We start from the raw sequence: 14,298 nt of genomic DNA, 5'->3' as shown, positions 1-14,298 counted from the left end.
ATAATCTCGTTAAAAGGCAAAAAGTGTATCTATCAACTTTGGAGTAATTATTGTCCCAAAAGGCTGAATTTAGTTTAGAGGAGTGGTGCTTTACCTGGCTGCATATTAGAACTGTATCAATGCCAGGGGTATTTTGTAAAACTAAATGAAGCTTGTGTGAAGAGTCACTGTTTTAAAACTTATCAGGTATATGTAGCATTCTGGGGCTAGCTTTTCAGAAGATTAATTTTTTTTTTACAAAGTAGAATAAATACATTTTGTGATCTATTTAAGCTACCAGATCAAAACATGGATTTTTATCTTCTAGGCATTTATGTCTCTGAGCCAGTTGTGTAAGAATTTAGTCTCAGCCTGTGTTTGGCTTTGGTTTCCTGGGCCTTTCAAGATTCACATTGATTTATGACACTCATCTAATGCTAACATGGTGATTGTCTGATGTTTGGAACAACACAGAAGAAGGATTTCTTCAATAACCATTGATAATAGCTTTCTACTACAGTGGCTTAATTTAATAATAAATTCATTAGTTTAGTATGGATTGTTTGCACACACACTTTATTAAAAGAGAATGGTTAAGTTACTTATGTACTTTAAGTTCTGTACTTGTGCTGCAATAATGCAATTTGCCAGAGAATTGAGTAAATGCAGTCTTATGTAAATACTGGATTAATAATATATAAAATATATAATTAAGCATAGAGGGAAAATCAGCTTTACCAATTTGCACTAATTACTCTGGCTTTCCCATGTATTGATTATCTCAATGATTTGGAGTTCTAGTACCTCAGGGGAATGTTAGATCATGCAAGAGAATCTTCCTGAAAATTTAAGTAGACACTGTACATAAATTCTTTTTTAATGTTAAGAAAAGGTCATGTGTAAGTTTGAATGGTTTGAAATTTTTCTCAAAGCAAGTGGTATTACATGATCACAGTGATAGCCATGTAGTCAGGGAAACAGCACACAGTCACCAGGTACATTTCTAAGAATCTAGATAATTCCAGCTGCCTTTCTACAGAAGACAACCTACAGAATTTTGAGACAAGGGAAGCAAGGCCAGTTTCTGAGCAGTTGATTATGGGGCCTTCTGGGAGGTGGGGAGTGAGCTCTTTAGTAACTTTGTCTATGCGCATGTCTTTGTGTAGATTTTTTTACCAATTGATTTAGGAGTTGTCATTTGCAACTTCTTCCTAAATTTCTCATATAGAATCCCTTAACTTCCATAATGGTGGTGTGATTTGTGTGCAGTTTGAAATGTGCAGTTCACCTTCTTCCATTTTTCTCTTGTCTATACAAGCTTCGCACAATGGACTGTACTTCTAATTTCCCTTAAAGTATGTTCTTAGGTATTTCCTTTACATCGAAAGTTCTAGCACCTATTTATAGCTATGTTCAATAGTAGAAATAGGTATATCGCGTTGCTTTGAGATTGTGTTCAAATGGTTGCTCTTTTGTAACTGTTTTCCTATTGTGTGTTTAAAAGAACTTTAACATAGCAAGTTTAAAAAAAAAAGTTTATAACCTAACACCTTGCAAAGGACATTGACTCGCCTTTCTAATATTAGGCATTTTACATGTATCATCTCATTTAATTCTAACCCTTTCACAGGAACACTGAGCCCAGGAGGTGGTGAGGAGTAATTTGACCAAGATCACCTGGGGTTCTATCTGCTTCTAAAGATTGACTCAGGTTGTGGGGCGGGGGGAAGTTGCATTTCTTTAAAAATAAGACTAGTTTTAAAAAATATCTATTACTGTGAAAGATGATTGCTTTACTTCCTAGTTTTATTTCTCACCTCTTTGGTAGAATATACTATTCCTTCTTTCATTGCTTCTTCTTTTTTTTCTCTCTTGTTCTGTGACAACCTGTGGGTTGTGATCCCTTTGGAGTTAAATGACCTTTTCACAGGGGTTACACATCAGATATTTACATTACGATTCATAACAGTAGCAAAATTGCAGTTATGAAGTAGCATCAAAAATAATGTTGTGGAAACCCCACGAATGTAATATAATTCCTGATTGTTTCAGGGTTCTTCTTGCTGTATGTAGTTTTTTTTTTATTTTTGTGTAGTAATTTATTTATAAATAATTTATTTATTTATAATTTATTTAATTTTTAATGTGTAATAATATAAATGTATATGTAAAAAAGAAATATAATTTTAAAAATTAAAAAAGAAATAATAAAAAAATAATGTTATAGTTGGGTGTCACCACAACATGAGGAACTGTATTAGAGGTTTGCAGCATTAGGAATGTTGAGAACCACTGATCTATGATGAAATATTACCAATTGTTACCAAACTAACTGATAAAACTATATATTCTTTAGCTGTGGAAATAAAGAATCTTGACCATCTGTCTAGAGTATAATTGGTTTTGAAACATTCTCCATCTCTTTTACTCCTCAAGTGTTTCCCCTCCCCAGACTAATTTTTCTAAGTGTCTAAGCCAGAATGGTGAGGTTTTCAGAGATAAGCATTTATTGGAGGGTATGGTGTGTTGATTTCTTATGTCCTGTGATAAATACTGAATTGCATTTGACTTTGAAAATCATGTCTTAAACCGCAGCTTCTGAATCTGTTTCAGCTGCTAACACTGCTCACTTAAGGAGTCAGAAACCTACAAAAAGTAGCTTTGGGTAGAGCAAGTACCTGTCACCAGCGACTAAGCTGATGGGATATTCTGCTTTTGCAGTTTTTAATTGCAATTTATAATACAGATTTCTTTTTCACTGTATTTATATTTTATAGAGTTCGATTACTGGCTTTTAAGCAAAATAATTTGGCTTTCCAAAAATGATGGCATTTCCGTTCTCTAGCTTGTATATGACCATGAATCAGATGGAAGCCTTCCATTGAGTGACAAAGTAAATGTTAAATACATATTTGATCCTTTTAAATTTTTACTTTAAGTTCTTGGTATTTATCACACTAATATTGTTTCCTAAAGTATTCCACTATAGAGATACTAAATCTTTCTAGTATCAAGGATTTTTGTCCTTGGATAGTGCTAGTATGCTCCCCCACTTCTCCTTTCTCCTCCTCGTTGTTCTCTCACCTTCTAAGTTTGTTAATTGGCTCTATAGTGATGTGGATGCATTCACAACAGAAAATGGTTATTTTATTGTAGTTAAGCCATTATATATTTTGTATCTAAGTATACATTTTCATTTCAGCTTCTTGTGTTCTATTATTGGGTTCTTATACATTTTTAACAAATTTTTAAATATTTTAATATACTTTTTGGCTTTATAAGCATTATTGTGACTGTTTTCATCATGTACAATAAATGATTAATTCTTATATTCATTCTCATCCTCCTCCCTTCGTTCTTCTCTCTCCCAGTAGTTAGTTCTCCAAAATATACTATATTGCTAGACATGGTGGGGCACATCTTTAATTCTAGCACTTGCGAAATAGAGACAAAAGGAATGGGGAGTTCAAGAAAAGCCTCAGCTACATATGAATTTGAGGCCAGGCTGGGCTACATGAGATCCTGTCTCAAAATCAATAACAATAATATCACACACCCATGCACGTTGTTGAATATGTATCTTGGTGTATGTCAAGCTAAGATAGAATTACTGTCATTTGTCTTGCTTTGTTTTTGTCACCGTGACTCACACTAGAGTTACCTGGGAAGAGGGAACCTCAATTAAGGCATTGCCTTCATCAGATTGCTCTGTAGGGACTTCTGGACGGTACTTTCTTGACTAATGATTGATGTGAGATGGGTGGTACCCTTCCTGGCACTGTGGTACTGTTCCTGGCAGGTGGTCTTGGGTTGTACAAGAAGAAGGCTGAGCAAGCCATGGAGAGCAAGCCAATAAACAGCTTTTCTTTATGGTTCCTTCCTGTGCTCCTGCTTGAGTTCCTCCCTGGCTTCCTTCAATCATGGACTGTGACGGAGACATGTAAGCCAAATAAATGCTTTCCTCCCGAAAGTTGGTTTTGGTCAGTGTTTCATTGCAGCAAACAGTTATAGAGGTCTCTGCCCCTGCTATGGTATGCAGATAGCCACTGTATCACTGCTGTTTCACGCATTCACATTTGTGCTTTAAAGAAACAGATTTTCAGCCTTTCTGCTTATTGTTTCCCTTGAATATGATTCCATTGCTTTGTGGCTTGTAAGGCAGCCCCCTAAGATCCGATCTGGTAACCTTTGGGCACAATGGAACCATTTTCTTTTTTATAGAAGAAATGATATTGGCTTTACAAGCTATTTGCATAGACTGGTGATTGTAAAGAGCACCATAAGCGTTTTTTATTTGTAGAATGCTCTGCCATACTCAAATTTCCTTTGGCTGTTTTGTACATAATTTTCAACAATTTTTCGATGTGTACTTTCTCAGTGCTAAACACATGCTCTGTTACATAAATAATATGTTGAAATGAACATTCTTTTCTACCATGTAGATAAAATATCAGTGGTGCTAGTATTCATTCATTTAGTCATTCATTTGTAGCTGTGAAGCCATGGGCAAATTAGTTAACATCCCTGATCATTTGTTACTTTGTCTGTAAAAGGAAAATGACAGTATAGTCTTCTGAGGAGGATTGTGAGTATTAAATAATACAAATAAATAAAAAGAAAAAAACAATCTAGGAATGACTACAGGTTTTTATTTTAGTTGCATTATTATTATTATTATTATTATTATTATTATTATTATTATTATTATTATTACACTTGAATTCTTTTTACCTTTTTTTTTCTTTTCAAGACAGGGTTTCTCTGTGTAGCCCTGGCTGTCCTGGATTTGCTTTGTAGACCAGGCTGGCCTCGAACTCACAGTGATCCACCTGCCTCTGTCTCCCGAGTGCTGGGATTAAAGGTGTGTGCCACCACGCTCTACACTTGAATTCCTTAGCCTGGAAAAGTTCTAACAATAAACGAAACATATTATTAAATCTAGAGCATCTCACTCTAGTTCTTGAATCCTGACAGAGCAAGAGTTGCAGCTGACTTGTTTACACTGCTGTCTGTGCATAGTTCTTAAACCAGCATACATCAAGTCATCAGTAGTTGGTGAATGGATCTTTTAAGTGAGAAATCCAGAGGCAGCAGGAAAAAATTGAGGAAATCTTTGTAGCAGACATGAAAGTTGAATGGTTTGTTAGTCTTCTCCTTGGGGTAATTTTTAAAATCTTAGACCTGTTTCCTCATTTCTAAAATGGAGTAGAGAAATTCTGGTAGAGGAACTCTTACAACTCTGAGGAGTATAAAAATGTATTCAAGAAAACGTAGTGTCTTTTAGCAAAAAAAAAAATGCTATATACTACGAAAATATTCTTTGAGTCTATGGGTTTTCATAATTTATTTATAAACCTGTCCTAAGTTGTAGTTTTACAGTGCTATGTTTATAGCTCCAAAGATTTTGTTAAAAGAGTTTTGTATCGCATTTTTACATTTGGACATTTGATAGAGTTAATTAATTGTTCATAATTTGAGACTCCATGTTGAAAAAAAGGAAAATCTAGGGCTGGCAATTGAGATGGCTCAGGTTAGAGGCACTTGCCACTAAGCCTGAGTACTTGAGTTGGATTCCTGCTCAGACTCAGATGGTGGAGGGAGAGAACCAATTCCTGTAAGTTGTTCTCTGGTGTGTGTGTGTGTGTGTGTACACACACACACACACACACACACACACACACACACACACACGTTATGTCAATATTTTTAAAAGAAGAGAAAAATCCTGGAATACATATTTAAGAAATACAAGATTTGGTAAATGTATAGTGTAATAGTTTCCCAAATTATGTTATAACAGCAATGTCCATATCTTAACTGAGGGCAAATGAGACAGAAAGACCCTAAAAATGTAGTCTGTGAAAGATTGGGCACTGACTCTAAAGTACCTAAATGCACACTCTGTAGAATGATCATCATGCTGGAAGAGGGTGGTCTACTTAGACCACTTCTATGGAAATAGGTTGGCTTCAGAGGAGAGTAAATGGTATCTTTTCCTAAGATCCTTGGACAGTGTTATTTATATTGCATCATTTAGGTTAGAAGTTTTGCTGACACTGCCTTTCTCTCTTAAACCATTAGTTTAAGGGAGACTTGTTTGACTTTATTTGTATGTGAATGACTTCCTGTCTTCTACTTAGACTTAATAGTATTTTAAATCCTCACAGTATAATATGATATTAAACTTGATATTATCCTTTTTTTTTCTGAGATAGAATCTCAACTATGTAAACCAGGCTGGCCTCATTCACAGACATCTGTATGCCTCTGCCTGCAGATTGTTGAGTTAAAGGGACGATAATATCTTTTTTTTTTAAGTTATTTACTTTTGTGAGTAGCCATGTGAGTGCTGAGAACTGGACCAGGGTCCTCTTCAGGAGTAAACTGTCCCTTTAGCCACTGAGACATCACTCTAACATAATTATCTTTTTAATAAATGTCCTTTAAAGTCATTTGTAAATCAATTAGAAGCTTTAAAACAAACAGGAAGCTGCTTTCAGGGAGAACATTCTTATTTATATTTCACATAAATTTGAAAAAAATCATTATTAAACTATTCAAATAACAGGCCAGATTGAGAATATAATTCTTACATTATAATCAACATATTTTAAAGACATGCTAAGATGAGGGGGTCTTTACTTACCATAGATGTTATAAACCATGCTATTTTTTTCTTTAAAAACATTTCTCTACAAAACTCTTGCACCTGAGGCTCAGGGAACACAGAAGAAAAGGGGATGAAAAGATTATAAGAGTCAGGGAATTTGAGGATTGTAAAAGCTAAAGACCAATGAGGCCGTGTCTCCTAATAGTATCAGAAGCTACACTCATAAAGTCTCAAAAACACAACTGTCCAACCATGAGCTAATCAAGGAAAATACCAATGAGCATGCCACACAGGATGGAGAGGAGCCCACGTGGCCTCAACCCTACACAAAGAAGTACAGTGACCTAGGAAAGCTGGGAGTGGAAGAGCTGGTCTTCCCCCAGAGAAGAGCACACAATTGCTTGTTCAATGCTAAACAGTCAGTCCTGAAAACACTACAGGTAGCACTATATACAGACTGAGCAATTTTTACTTAGGAATATGCATGTGTATAATATATACATATAACACCTATGCATCCAGTAACAGTTACTGAAAAAAAGAGGCCACACATGTGAAGGAGAGTGAGGAGGGGCATATGGGAGGGCTTTGAGGGAGGAAAGGGAAAGGAGAAATGTAATTATAATCTCACAAAAATTTTTAAAAGATTTGTCTCATGGCTATTAAACTAATCTGTAAACATCTATTCATGTGAAAATGCTTTATTATCATCATTTGCAGAAAAAAGACTGGAAATCTGAAGAGGAAACAGTCAAGGCTTACTGCTGCACTTCTTAGATTCTCAACATTAATTAACGTTTCTCCCATGGCTGAGCGTTCCCATTATACTGCTGGATCACACTTCATCTTCTATCACCTACTTGCCCTAAAAGTTCAGTGGGCTTTAAGTTTCCCTAGTGCCTTCAGTATTAGACTTACAAACATGAATATGGACTTTATGGCCTTATTAACACATTTCCCCCTCGTTCCTGGATCCATTTCTAGACACAGAGACAGAGTGATAAGATGGATTTGAAAGTAAGATGTAATTTAGAAATTGTCATGGTGGGTCATTCCTGCAAGTCCAGCACTTGGGAGGATCACTGTAAATTCCAGGCTAGACTTGGCTACAAAGTGAGAACCTCTCTTAAAGTGCATCTCTCAAAAAAAAAAGACCAAGAGAAATAAGTATTCTAAAGAAACTTTATTTTTTAAAAAATATTTGTTGATTTGTTTGGTTGGGTCTTCTTGGCTGGCCTGGCACTCACATGTAGACCAGGCAGGCCTCAGACTCAGAGTCCCCTCCCTCAGCCGCTTAATTGCTGAGATTAAAATTAAGGTAATTTGTGTGACAGCAGTATTTGGAATTTTTTTTCTGTTTATTCATCTCATAAAAGAAGAGTGGGGAGCTTGAGTGATGGCTTAGACGTTAAGAGAGCTGGCTGCTCTTGTAGCGGACCCAAGTTCTCTTGCCAGTACCCATCTCACAACTGCCTATATAATTCCAGTTCCTGGGGATCCAGTGCTATCTTTTGGTCTCTATGAGTAACTGCATGCACATGGCATACATGCTTGCTCTCGCTCTTGCTACCCCCCCACACACACACACATAAAAAACAAAAACAAAAAATTTTTAAAGGGATAGTAGTGACTGGCATTGCTGGTTTTATGAGATTCTTATGAGCATACAATGACATGATTTTCAAAATGTCTCAAATTGCCCTATACATTATATCCATTTTTGTTGAAATGAAGTATATCTACTTAGAAGTAGGCATTGTGGAATTTTTTGAAAGGATAACTTGCCTTTATTTAAAAAGTGTGTGTGCGTGCATGCGTGTGTGCGTGTGTGTGATGAGTTACCACAGTGCATATGTGGAAGTCAGAGGATAAGTTGTATGAGTTGGTGTAGGCATTACTTTTTAACTCTATTTTATTTTGGCTCTTATACCTCTACCTTTCTTCCACCAACCAAAGAAGGTTAGTGGGGAGATGGGTGAAGTTCTCTTTGACTACTTCTGACTTGTTAAGGTTGTTGGGTTCTTTGGGGCAATGCGAATGTCAGTTGTCAGTATATCCAGCAGTCCAGCTAACCAGCAAACAGCAAACGAAGCAGCAGCCTTCTTCCTTCTCCAACTGTCTTCTTGAAGCATCCCTTGAAGGCTTCTCCTCATCTCTCTGGCCTTTAGTGTCCCCTCTCAGTCCTCACAATTAAACTAACTACAGCTGGCAAAGACCACACCCCTCTCTCCGAGTAGCATGAGACACTTATCAGCTGTGGACAAACTGAAAGCCACTCCATGTTCCACACTCGGGATTAAAACAAAAACATATTTACGTAACAACTGAGTTTTTAAAGACACCAAGACTTCCACAAGTTGGTTCTTTCCTTCCACTATGTTGGTCTCAGGGATCTAACCCAAGTTGTAAGGCTTGTGCAGTGATTACCTTTACAAGCAGCTTTCTGGGTCCTACATTCGTCTAAACTGATTTTGTGCTGTTTTTATGAGCCTTACAGAATATACTTTGCCTCTTAGGTAGGACTTAGACCATGATAGGTCAAAATGTTGATTATATGAAGGTAAAGTATGTACATTTTACTAATGGTGTAATAATAAATTTACACTGAAGTCAAAGCAAAAAGAAAGAATGTGAATTAGAATGTTGCCTTTTTTTTTTTTTAAGCCTGAAATTGTAAAAATTTGATTGAGCCTTAAAAATTGGAACTTCAAATGAGAAACATTTGTATCCAGTCAGAGAACTTGGGTCTTCTCAATGTGTGGGACCCCTATTGGCTCCCAGCTGCTCCTGGGACGATGTTAGGAATGCAGCTCTCAGGACTCACCTTGACCCTCCAGATCAGAAGTCAGGGGACTGGAGCTTCACTCTCAGTAAAGATAGCCTATAGGCTGAATTGCTTCACACTACCTGTTTCTTGTCTATGGCTGATTTTTATGCTATAGGCAGAGTTGAGTAGTTGTGCAGGGCCGCTGCCCACAGAGCCTCGACTATTTGTTATTTGGTCCCCAAAAGCTCATTCTCCATGCCAGTCCCCTAGTAAGGGGAGGAGGAGCTACCTCTACCTCTGGTGCCCACTATTTGATCACTTCCCCCCAGGCGAGCAGCCCTGCCAGGCCACAGAGAAAGAGGATGCAGGTGGTCCTAATGAGACCTGTTAGGTTGGGGTCAGATGTATGAGAGGAGGGGTCCCTCTCTCAGAGGACTAGGGGAGAGGGATAGGAGAAAGAGGGAGGGAGGGTGGGAAGGGGAGGAGACCAGGGAGAGGTTACAATAGGGATGTCATGTGAATAAATTATAAAAAAGAAAAAAACCCAACAGCTCATTAATCCTTGTTTAAGATGAAGTCTTAGCATTGTTTTTTCCCATAATTCTAAAGCGTGAGTAGTTAAAATCATTAGGTAAATACCCACATCTGCCTTTACACATGACCTTCATATTTCCACAAGCCATTCCTCGCTCTGATATCAACTTCTTAACTCAATGACTAGACTTTTCAATAAAAATAACACACTGTGTTGCAATTTCTTTTTTTCTGCTTGGTAATAGTACGGTTTTAACACTGACTCCATGCTGGTGTGCCTTGGTATGTCTATAGCCCAGTGTAATCTAACTTAACTCATTGATTGCAATCTTCATTTCTCTCTATTCTTATTGCCTTAATTATTTCTGTAGGAAAAAAAATCCCACTTTGTGGCTTCTATGTTTAGAAATCTGTGAACTGTGCTGTGCCTGGAGTACTGTTACTCTTGTCCTGTAGTGCTGTACTTGCTTACACTTCACCAGAAGATTTGAACACACAGATACCAAATATCTTGTGTAATCTTCAAGCATTTCCTGGGAGAGTGATTGTTAGCATTTCCACATCCAACCAAGAAGAGCTGTTCATGTCCATATTTGGAGTATCATTCTGAATTCCTGATCTTTCCTTTATATTTTCTCTAAGTAGTTATGATGATTGGTGGTCAGCATCACATAAAATATAAGGAGAGATTTTAGTACTGTTATTAATAGATTGGGACACTTCTGTTTTCCCATATTACTCAAGGAAAACCAATGGGTTTTTTTTTCTGGAAAAAAGGGCTCCTGCTCTAATAGCAAAAGCAGAGAACGTGGCTTTGTTGCAGATGTGATTCCATGTGTGTATTTCTTTTCATTCTATCACTGATGTTGTAAGTTGGCAAATAGGACTTAGATAAGTGCTACTCAGCTGTCTTACTTGTGAGTTTGGTTCATGATTTATCCCAGACAGGAAATACTCAATGAGTTTCAGACTGGACATGATTCAATTAGCCCTTTCATTTTTTAAGGCTTTTCCAAACAACCTAATTCATACATTTTTGCCCGGCTTACTCATCCCAATGGTGAGATACAAAGACAGACAGACAGACACACACACATACACACACACACACACACACACACACACACACACACACACACACAGGCACAGAATCTGGTTATTCAGGTCTATTGCTCAAGGCAGTCTATATCTGCCAGATAATTTGAGGTTTACTATTTTCTGCAAACCAGCATTGGAAATGAAGTATTTCTAAAATTAAATTATTTATGGTGATGATTAAAACATGAACTCTTTAAAAGAAGGCAGTGTTATTTTCCCAGCCATCACAATAGCCACCCACAAGAATCATCTGAACCACCTCATCCTTTCTGTTTTATCTGCTTGAAACGGAGTTCAGGGGTGAGTGGGTGATAATGAAAGTCTGGTAAATCACACTACGCTTTAGGTTAGAGGAATGTTCTGGAGGTCTTGCTGTGGTGGACTCTCCTGTGCAAAGGCATCTGGGATATCCCAGAGATTCGGAGGTAAGCTTCAGTAATTTTCCTCACTTCCTTGGCAGCCAGTTATGCTTGAGAGCTGAGTGTTCCTTTCAGAGAAGCAACTGCTGAATGCGAGTTTTGAGCCATTCAAGGCTATGATGTTCAGATTCAAAATTTCTTAGTAAGCAGAGTGTTATTTAAGAGTGGTTATGCTTCAGTGTTAGCTAAGGCTCATTAGGAAATAGACATTGCACCTAGGTCTCCAGGTAACAAGTCTTACTTTCTTTTAGTACTCATATTTCCCTGCTTCAAAGCCATTGAAGTCTCCAAGTGCCTCTTTGAAACACATTAATAAACATAGCATTGTATTGTGGATATCGAATATAATGGTAAAATCCTTTCTAGTACTGATAACTAATTACATTTCCTAGTTTTTGAGAACTTATAAAGTGTCAGGCTTTCTACTAGGTACTACCTTTTTCCAGATTTTTCATCTAGTGCAGTGGTTCTCAACCTTCCTAATGCTGCTACCCTTTAATACAGTTCCTTATGTTGTGGTGACCCCTCAACCATAAGATGATTTTTGTTGCTACTTTGTAACTGTAATTTTGATCCTGTTATGCATCATAATGTAGATATCAGCACTTTCTGATGGTCTTAGGTGATGCCTGTGAAAGGCTTATTCGACCCCCAAAGGGGTCATGACCCAAAGGACAGTAAATGCTGATCTGGTGAGATTTATGAGGCTAGATTTAACTTTCAGTCAACTAGTTAGCCCCACCTGACCCTGAGCAAATGTAGGTAATATGCTAGCTGCTAAGATGGAGAGCTGTTTCAGGTTAGTCATTACTTAAAACTCATCAAACAGAACTTTTTCCAAAGACAATTTCTAAATCACCAGTGGAACTCATGAAAACGTGTACAACTTTAAATCATTGCAAAATGCAAATATGAAAGCATAGTGACGATCACTTTACATTTCGGATGGCTAGAATTAAAAAGATGGATGACTGTGCTTACACAGGTGGCTCTGGTTAAACTAAATGGATCATAAAACCAAAAGTTATGAATGTGGGAAAAGGAGTGGGAGGAAGGATAAGAGGTTCACATGAATGGGAGGAAGATAAGAAAGTGGGAGGAGAAAGTAACCAGAATGCCTTATGCACATATATGAAATTGTCAAAGAACAAGCTTAATTGATTTGCAAAAGATGGATGATAGCAAGATTGTAGATTGGTCAGAATATAAAATGACACAGCCACTGTGGAAAATATGCTGTCAGTTCTTCAAAAAATTAGTTTTGTGTGACCCAGCTATTCCATGACTAGGTATATAGTCACGAGAATTAAAAACTTGTATTTACACAAAACTCATATATAAGATAATCATACTACCATTAGTCGTAATGGACAAGATATATTAACAAACCCGATGCACATGGGAAGAACAGTTTAAGAAAATTTGGTAATTGCACAGTGAAATATTATTTGTCCATAAAAGGAATGACGTATCTATACAGTTTTCAACATAGGTTCCCTCAAAAAACTTATGTTAAGTGGAAGAAATCAGGCATAAAAAAACCACAGGATGTATAATTTTGTTTCTATAAGTCTTTTCATAGAAAAATTAAATTAGTGGTTATCAGTAGTTGGAGGAGGAATAAGTTGAAGAGTAAATGTAAACAAACCATAGGATTTCTTCTTTGGTCTCTGGAATAGTGCTTTTCTATCAAGGCACAATTTTGCATATACTAAAGCCCACCAAATTGTATAGGTTAGAAGAGTAAATTTTATTGTTTATAACTAAAAATAAAAGATGTTCTTTTAAAAACTTTAGCCCCTTAGTCACATCATCCACATTTCACTGCCTCAATAGCTATATGTTTCTAGTGGCTCCATGTTGGTAGCACAAATTTAGGATGTTTTTGTCAAAATTTTCTTAGATAGCACTGATCTAGAGGATTTTGGGTTTGCAATTTGGGACAAAAAAAAAAAACAAAAAACAAAAAACAAAAAAACAAAAAGAATCTAGAAGAGGTTATTACACTTTGTCATAAGTTACTCCATTTTGTTTTTCACAACTTTTACACATTACAAAAATGCTATATCTAAAAGGACTCTTCTAGGATTGATTTCTTCTTGATCTCTTTGAGCAAGCTTGTCATTATAGCATGGCTTGGACAAGTAAATACACCTCTTTGATTTATTTCTAGTTTTTTTTTTCCAGTAGGAAAATAGAGAGGTTGACCTTACTGATTTCTTACGTCCTTCTAGAACTCTATAGTGATTCTGAAATTTTAAGTGTTTCGTTAGCTGATTATTTCCATTTATCTTTGATACCACTCAAACTAACATTATGTTTCATTTGCTTACTATTAAATTTTAGGTAGCATAAATGTGAGGGAAAAGAGATTAAATAGAATTTATCTATAGCGTACAAAGATGGTTCATTATATGCTAATAGTTAAAGTAAAACATATTAGCAGAATAAAGTATAAAGTCCATGTGATTATCTCACTAGAAGCAAAAAAAAAAAGTCCAATAAAATTTAAAATCCTTTCATGATAAAAACAACTAGGAAAGAATGTACCTGAGCACACTGAAGGCCATGTGTAACTACTCCACAGCCAAAATAATGAAACTTGTAGCTCTGAAAGCTTTTCCTTTAATATTGTAAGCAAGGCAGTGCCACTCTCACCAGTTCTATTCAGTATACTACTAGAAGGACACGCTGGAACAACTCACAAATAAAAGGCATCCAAATCACAAAGAAAATAATTTTTAAAATTTCCTTATATATGACATGGTCTTATATGTTTAAAAAAAATCCTTAACAGACTCCATGAAGAGGAGGAGAAGAAGACCTCATCATACATTTCAGTATTTTTATATAACTTTTCTTTCTATAATTTAGATTGAATACCTTACTTC

The 14,298-nt window shown here is 36.4% G+C and overlaps 1 protein-coding gene across 11 annotated transcripts in view; it reads left to right on the top strand.

Annotated features, from left to right (window-relative positions):
* Positions 1-14,298, top strand: part of CASK (calcium/calmodulin dependent serine protein kinase) — a 331,352-nt gene that overhangs the window by 4,310 nt on the left and 312,744 nt on the right. The gene's annotated exons all lie outside the window — the stretch shown is intronic.

The sequence above is a fragment of the Acomys minous genome (assembly GCF_964271855.1).
Source record: "Acomys minous genome assembly, chromosome: 7".
Classification (NCBI taxonomy): Eukaryota; Metazoa; Chordata; class Mammalia; order Rodentia; family Muridae; genus Acomys; species Acomys minous.
The sequence above is the reverse complement of the archived record's forward strand: the minus strand, read 5'-3'. Positions and strand labels throughout refer to the sequence as shown.